General features: G+C 39.4%; 1 pseudogene; it reads right to left on the minus strand.

Annotated features, from left to right (window-relative positions):
• Positions 1-7,545, minus strand: part of LOC112443247 (centromere protein K-like) — a 29,765-nt pseudogene extending 22,220 nt beyond the window's left edge.
• Positions 7,546-8,734: the final 1,189 nt, after the last annotated feature.

Genomic DNA, 8,734 nt, shown 5'->3' on the forward strand with positions numbered 1-8,734 from the left:
ATAAACTAGACCCCTGGAGGAAGGGATGGACGCCCACTCCAGTATTCTTTCCTGAAGAATCCCACGGACAGAGGAACCTGGCAGGCTATGGTCCACAGGGTCGCAAAGAGTCAGACATGACTAAAGTTACTTAGCACAGCCCAGCACAAACTTTCAGGAACTCTGATTCTTGATATCTGGTAAGAATGTGGTGCTGAAAATGTGAAGGTGTTGGGAGTCAGTGTCTCAATGGAGGGGAGATAAATTTGCTGATAGTACAAATTTGGACCAATGGAGTAATGATGGTTGGTGCCACAGTAGTGGAGACCAAAGAAATATTTTACTTACTTTAAATTATCAACAGAATTTATTGTTGATGTAAAAATTATTTAAATATATTTTGCAAGTAACTTGTAAAGCAATTAACAGAACCAAAACAACTTCCCTGGAAAACTATAATGTATAGACATTTTGAGTATTTTTTTTTTTTTTTAATTTGCATCTGGGCTTTCTTTTCATGAATCTAATAATTTGCTTACTCATCATAGTGCTTTGTACTATTTTTTTAACTGTGATAAAATTCATGTTAAATAAAATTTGCCATTTAAAATGTATAGCTCAATGGCAGGCATTGTGTGTCACACTGTTCTGCAACTATCAACCATACATCTCCAGAACTCATTTCATTTTGACTAACTGAAAGAGTACCCACTAAACAACAGTTCCCCATTTCTCCCTATTCCCAGCCCCTACCAATGACCATTCTACTTTATGTCTCTATGAATCTGACTACTCCAGGTATCTCGTGTAAGTAGAATCATATAATATTTGTCCTTTGCTGTCTGCCATAGTTCATTCACATAATGCCCTGAAATTTCATCCATGTTGTTGCTATATATCAGCCTGATGGTTTCATTTACATATATTGTAAAAGGAAGATTGTTAATCACACTATTCTGACTAGGAATTCCTGACAACTTTTGTGATAAAAGTGACTAAGATAAAGATCAGCAAACTTTTTCTCTAAAGGGCCAATTTGTTGGACAAATAAAAATTTATTTTTAGAAATTGACTCATGTGAGTCAATGGCAAATCCAAAATCTGCAGGGTAAGCCAGCAGGTTGGGAACCCAGGGAAGTGTTGAATGTACAGCAAGACTCCAAAGGCTATCTGCTGGGAGAATTCTATCTTTCTTTGGGGACCTCAGTCTGCTTTTGCTTAAGACCTTCAACTGATTGAATGAGACTTACCTACATTATGGGAGTAATCTGCTTTGCTCTAAGTCTACTGATTTAAATGTTAATCCCATCTGAAGAATATCTCCACAGCAACAAACAGATGATGTTTGACCAAATATCTGAGTACTATGTCCTAGTTGGGAGAAGGCAATGGCAACCCACTCCAGTACTCTAGCCTGGAAAATCCCATGGATGGAGGAGCCTGTAGGCTGCAGTCCATGGGGTCACTAAGAGTCAAGACAAGCTTTAACGACTTCACTTTCACTTTTCACTTTCATGCATTGGAGAAGGAAATGGCAAGCCACTCTAGTGTTCTTGCCTGGAGAATCCCAGGGATGGCGGAGCCCGGTGGGCTGCCATCTATGGGGTCACATAGAGTCGGACACGACTGAAGTGATTTAGCAGCAGCAGCAACATGTCCTAGTCAATTTGACACATAAAATTACCATCACAGTCAGATAGTAAATATTTTTGGCTTTTTTAAAAATAGTTTCTGCTGTTTAGTGCAGGAAAAAGCTCTCCTCAACCCTGTCCTGGCACGATTTGAAAATTAAACTTACAAAGACAAACAAATTTATTTATGACCCTTTTCTTTTGCCAGCTCTGGGTGGCTGGTGGGGTCCTAGTTCCTCAACCAAGGATCATACCCTGGATCCTCAGCAGTGAACACATGGAGTCCTGAATGGAGTCCTAACCACTGGACCACTGAGGAATTCCCCATGCAAATTTATTTAATGTGACATAGGAGCCCTCATTCCTAAGGAAAATTAGTATAGAATTCCTAAATTCTATAGTTAGAATTTTAAATTCTATAGAAACAGACCTTGATTATTTTTATGCCAAGTTTGTACAGAAATGTCAGAGAGGATGAGGTTAGTGAATAAAACTGGATGAAATTTATTAAAACGTATTTTTCTTATTCCTCTGGGCATCCTTTTGTCTTTGGAAATAAAAATGATCCTTCCCCCTGGGTATAGGATGGGCACCTCTCACAGGAGACTTTTATGACTCATCTCAGAGGAGGGTTGGGAGAAGATCACAGTGACCTTCCTGCTTCTTCTATTTTCTCTGAACCGTCAGCTTAAAATATTCAATGAAGCATATGTTGGGGTGCATGCATGAGTGCGTGCGGGTGTGCTCAGTCCTGTCCGACTCCTTTGTGACCTCATGGACTGTAGCTTGCCAGGCTCCTGTGTCCATGAAATTCTCAGGCAAGAATACTGGCGCAGTTTGCCATTTTCTTCTCCAGGGGATCTTCCTGAGTTAGGGATGGAACACATATCTCTTGAGTCTCCTATATTGGTAGGGGAGTTCTTCACCACCTGAGTCACTGGGGAAGCCCCTGTGTTGGGGATATGTGTGTTAGTCCCTCAGTAGTGTGTGACTCTTTTCGACCTGATGGACTGTAGCCCACCAGGCACCTCTGTCCTTGGGATTTCCAGGCAAGAATACTGGAATGAGTCACCATTCCTTTTTCCAAGGGATGATCCCAACCTAGGGATTGAATGAACCCAGGCCTCCCACCTTGCAGGAAGATTCTTTACCGTCTGAGCCACCAGAGGCAGTATGCCTTTAACCCCATCAGTTGTAACTGCTCAGCTCTGCAGTTGTAACCATAGGTAATATGTAATTAAATGTACAAAGCTATTGTGAGATAACAGAAAAAAAATTAAATGCCAGTCTCTGCTCCCAGTTCCTGCCACAGAGCTCCTAAAACCTTATAAATTCCTAAGTAATAAGAACACTTGTCTTAAAACTCAACATTCGAAAAACTAAGATCATGACACCCAGTCCCATCACTTCATGGCAAATAGATGGGGAAACAGTGGAAACAGTGACAGACTTTATTCTCTTGGGATCCAGAATCACTGCAGATGGTGACTGCAGCCATGAAATTAAAACATGCTTCCTCCTTGGAAGAAAAGCTTTGACCAAACTAGACAGTATATTAAAAAGCAGAGACATTACTTTGCCAACAAAGGTCCATCTAGTCAAAGCTATGGTTTTTCCAGTAGTCATGTATAAATGTGAGAATTGGACTATGAAGAAGGCTGAGTGCCAAGGAATTGACACTTTTGAACTGTGGTTTTGGAGAAGACTCTTGAGAGTCCCTTGGACTGCAAGCAGATCAAACCAGTCAATCCTAAAGGAAATCAACCCTGAACATTCACTAGAAGGACTGATGCTGAAGCTCCAAAACTTTGGCCACCTTATGTGAAGAACTCACTCATTGGTAAAGACCCTGATCCTGGGAAAGATTGAAGACAGGAGGAGAAGGGGGATGACAGAGGATAAGATGGTGGGATGGCATCACCAACTCGATGGACAAGGACAGGGAAGCCTGGTGTACTGCAGTCCATGGGGTCTCAAAGAGTTGAACACAACTGAGTGACTGAACAATAAGAACACTAGGGACACCTCTGGTTCTAATATTTGTCTTTGATCTCATCCTTGACACAGGGCTCCTAAATCTTTTGTAAGCTGCTAAGTGAGAAGAATATTTGGAGCATCTTCTGTTCTAATGAGGTGACTGGGTGGGCTACTGGGTGACTCTTGAACATCAGAAAGACCAAGCCATGCTTAGAAGCCTGGAATTTTTCAGTCCCACCCCTCACTTCTCTAGAGAGGAGAGAGGGGCTGTAAATGGAGTTAATAAATGAACATGCCTATATGAGGAAGGCTCCACAAAAATTCCCAAAGTATGATGTTTGGGAAAATTGTAGGTTGGTGAACTATCTGTGTACTGGGAGGACATTGATGCACCAGGTTCACAGGACAACCCTCCCAGACCTCACCCTAAGTATCTCTTCAGGCTGTTCAGCTGTATCATTTATCATATCCTTTAATAAACTAGGAAACGTAAGTAAAGTTTTCCCTAAATTCTGTGAGTTGCTATAGCAAATAAATTGAGGAGATCATAGGAGCCTCCAAACCACAGAAGTGTTGACTGGGGGGAAAAAAAGCACAACCTAAAAGTTGATAATTCAGTTTTATTTGGCAGATTTTCTGAGGACTGAAGCCCATAAGATAATCCTTCGGTCCTGAGGGACTGTTTCCCAGAGTTAAAAAAGGAGCCAAGATATTTAGGAGCTTTTGCAAAAAATAACCAACCAACCCCCCACCCCACAGCCAGGTGGTGGGAACATTAAAGTCTGCTGTTAATTAGAGGAAAACCAGATATTTCAAGTTAATGAACTTAACACACTTTTTCTATGTTTGGGAGGATGCAAGAGTCTGGGCTCACTGAAATCATTCCTTTGATGTGCACCTTAACCATATAGGGTCAACATCCTGTTTTTCTCCATCCTGAATCCCCTCAGGGTGCATAGCTGGGGGTGGCTGCAGAGTGTGATGGCTTGATGGTGGCAACATCCTTTGTTTACTGCTATGGCAGGCTACATTCTTTGTCTGCAGAAGTTATGGGTAACCTGGGGAGTATTCCTTGCACTTGGCATCTGATGCAGAGTAGGAGTAGTCTTGTAGAACTGGGCTGTGGGATCTGACCTGTGTTATCTGATACTATATCCAGGTAGATAATATTAGAATTGAGTTAAATTGTAAGACATCCAGCTGGTGTAATGGATAATTACTTGGTTTAGAGAAAACCCAACACATATTTGGTGATGGAAATGTCAGAAGTGAAGTATTCTATGTGAGTGTGATAATTGTGTAAGGCTAAAGGAGAAACACACAGCAGTTTGGGACCTGGATTTTTCCTTACTTGGGAAAAGTCTGGGTTTTTCTATTCAGCTATGTTCTACATGCACTTTACTCCTAGATACTGAAATTTGAACTTCATATAATTTTTGTATTACAAAATATTCTTTCTTTTGATTCCTTCCCAACCATTAAAAAATGCATAAGTTGTAGGTGGGATGTGATGTGGTCGTTTGACCCGTTTAGAGAATTCTTGCCCCCAAATCTGGAGACATAGTGAGAATGTATATAGAATCTGTGGGTGGAAGAGTATCTTTTTATTGCGTGTGTTTTGTTTCTAAACAAGTAGGTACTTTCTTCCCCTGATCAGCCTCTTCCTGAGTTGGTCCTGGGACTTTCCAAGAAGGCTGCTAAATAGGAGAATCTCCCTCCTGCTGTTCCCAAGGTGGGGGAGGGGGCCTGCAGCAAATATTTCTCTCTCCTGTTGAGCTTCTTGTGAACCAATTGTGCCTGTAGTGAAAGACTGCCACCCAGTGCCTTCAGTTCAGTTCAGTCGCTCAGTCGTGTCCCATTCTTTGTGACCCCATGGACTGCAGCACGCCAGGCTTCCGTGTCCATCACCAACTCCTGGAGCCTACTCAAACTCATGTCCATTACGTTGGTGATGCCATCCAACCATTTCATCCTCTGTTGTCCCCTTCAGTTCAGTTCAGTTCAGTTGCTCAGTCATATCCAACTCTTTGCGACCCCATGGACTGCAGCACACCAGGCCTCCCTCCCAGTGACTTAAGTAAGGAGAATAAGGGGGCAGTTTTGGGTTTTTGTGTTGTTTTCTCTTTTCACCCAGCTTTCTGCTTGGGTTCTCATATGTGGATTTGTGCACATCAGTTGTGGAATTAAAATTATAATGAACAGAGTCATTACCCTACAAGATGGTTAGGCCATTACAGATGGTTAAGAGTAGTGGTTAAGAGCGGGGGTATTGGAGCCAGGGTGCTGGGCTTGAATCTGAGCTCAACCACCTATGATCTGTGTGACTCTGAGTGTGGATTTTTACTTCTCTGTGTCTCAATTTCCTAACCTGTAAAAGAGATGGAGATTCGAAATAAGTCATATGGTTGTTATTTGAACTAGTGTTAAAGTACCTGGAAGATACTTCATAATGATTGGGCATCCTTGCACTTTTTTCTTTGAGGTTCCCTTTTCCTTATTGATTTCTATACATTCTGGCTGTAGTGATAATTAATGACAATTAATGATTCATTAATGATACAGAATTAATGATAACTCATTATCTAAGTATATAGCAAATGAGTTCTCTTGTGTTTTCCCTTTTAACTTTATTGTCTTTTGCCAGACAAGTTTCCTTGAACAACTTTTTCTGTTCCCTTTACTTTTTACTTCATATAGTTCATAAATTCAAGTTACAGACAAAAATCTTTCAAATTAGATTTTTTTTTTCAGTATGTGAAAAATACTTCTTCCCTTGTATGTGAGCCTTCTTCTCCTTTATAGGTGACCATGTTGGAATATTTTTGCATATAATTTTCTGATTCAGGTTTATTCCCTTAACCAAATTTATCTTCAGAATACTTTTATATTTACACAATTATTTTGAAGGTAGTACAGAGAGTTCCCCTATATCTCATACATATATTCCCCTATTATCAATGTTACATTTGTATGGTACACCCATTACAATAATGAACCAATATTGGTACATTATTATTAACGGAAGTTTATGGTTTATTCAGATGTCCTCAGTTTTTCCATAATGTCCAAGATCTCATTCAGGATGATATATTACATTTAGTACTCCTGTCTCAAGGCTCTTCTTGGTTATGATAAGACTCAGAAAGTTTCTCAGCCTTTATTTTTGATGTTCTTGACAGTTTTGGCAATTACTCGTCAGGTATTTTGTAGAATGTCCCTCAATTGGGATTAAAAAGAAATTAACTTATAATGCATATACAAGAAAATCTTTTAAAAACTGCACAATTCAGTGCTTTTTAATGTATTCACAATGTTTTACAACCCTCCCAAGTATCCAAATCCAGAACATTTCATCATTCTGTAAAGAAACACTTTAACAATTAGCAGTCCATCTCCATTTTTTCTTTCTTTCATTTCCTGACAATCACTAATCAGTTTTCCAACTCTATGGCTTTACCTATTTTGAACAATCATTTAATGGACACATAAAAGAATATAGCCTTTCACTTAACATTTTCAGGGTTCATCCATTTTGTAGCATGAATCAATACTTCATTCCTTTTAATGGCCAAATGCTATTCTATTGTAGTTACACCATACCATATATTTTGCTTATCCATTCACCAGTTGATAGAAATTTGGGTTATTTCCACTTCTGACTATTATAGGAGGGTTGCTATGAAAATTCATGTACAACTTTTTGCAGATGTGTGTTTTCATTTATTTTGGGTTACATACTTAGGAATAGAACTCTAGGAGGGAACATATGGTAACGTAATGGTTAAATTTTTAGGTACTCCCAAACTCTTCCTAAATGACTACACTATTTTACATTCCTATGAGCTGTGTTGAAAGGTTCCAATTTCTCCACATCCTCCTTAACACTTGTTATTGTCTTTCTGATTGTAGCCCTCCTAATGAGTGTGAATTCGTATTTCATGAAGCCATTCATTTGCATTTCTCTAAGAATTAATGATGCTGAGCATCCTTTCATGTGGTGATTGTCCATTTGTTTGCCAGTTTGGGGTGAATTATCAAATTCAAATCCTTTGCCCATTAAATTTTTTGTCTTTTTAGTTTTTAATTGTAAGTCTTCCTTTATCAGACAGCATTATGATTTGCAAATTTTTATACTATTATGCAGGCTGTCTTTTCATTTATTTAAGTAATCGTTCAAGCAAAAACTTAATGTACTTGTGATACAGTCCAATTTATTTATTTATTTTGGTTGCTTGTGCATTGGTGTATCTAAGAAACCATTCCTTCAGTCAGAATCACACAGATTTACGTCTTTGTTTCCTAAGAGATTTGCATTTTACTCTTACAAACGAACTGTCATCCATATCCATTTTGAGTTAATTTTTGTATATTGTGTGATGTAGGAGCTCTGATCACTTTCTGCAGACTCCAGTTTCAGTTGCATAGAGGATAATTATAGTCTAGATTTAATGTCTTTTAAACTCATATCTCTGAGTGTTTGAATTGTGATGCCTACATTAAAAAAAAAAAAAAGAATGGTTGGGCGATATCATTTTGCTGGGAAGTCTTCTTTTCTGTATATTCACTTGCTAATTGCAGGATATGCTCACCCCTACAAACGGAATTTATTCTCTTTCAATAAATGAGTGAGCCAAAATGGCCACTCTCTCTGTGTCACTTGTAATGCCGGGATCCTATCATGCCTTTCCCGCCATCCAAAGCCAGCTTCTTAACTATAGTACTTAGTTGCTCAGTCGTGTCTGACTGTTTGTGACTCCCATGGACTGTATCCCGCTAGGCTCTCTGTCCATGGGATCCTCCAGGCAAGAATACTGGAGTGGGTTGTAGGCCCTCCTCCAGGGGAACCTCCCAACCCAGGGATCAAACCCAGGTCTCCAGCATTGTAGGCAGATTCTTTACCGTCTTAGTCACCAAGGAATATTGAGCAGCCACGAAACTAGGAGTCTGGGCAGACTGGCAGAAAGAGCAGGCTAGAAAAGGGTGAAGATGGGTCAAGGAAATTGACAGCAAGTACATTAGAGCTTAGAATTAATTTTGTTTCATGTTAATAATACTTTAATTCTGAAAGCAATCATTACTGTAAAAATACAAACATGGTAAAAAATTTTCAATAGATTAAAATCTAAAATGTCACAGTAAAGAAGTTT

The sequence above is a fragment of the Bos taurus genome, chromosome 21 (assembly GCF_002263795.3).
Source record: "Bos taurus isolate L1 Dominette 01449 registration number 42190680 breed Hereford chromosome 21, ARS-UCD2.0, whole genome shotgun sequence".
Classification (NCBI taxonomy): domain Eukaryota; kingdom Metazoa; phylum Chordata; class Mammalia; order Artiodactyla; family Bovidae; genus Bos; species Bos taurus.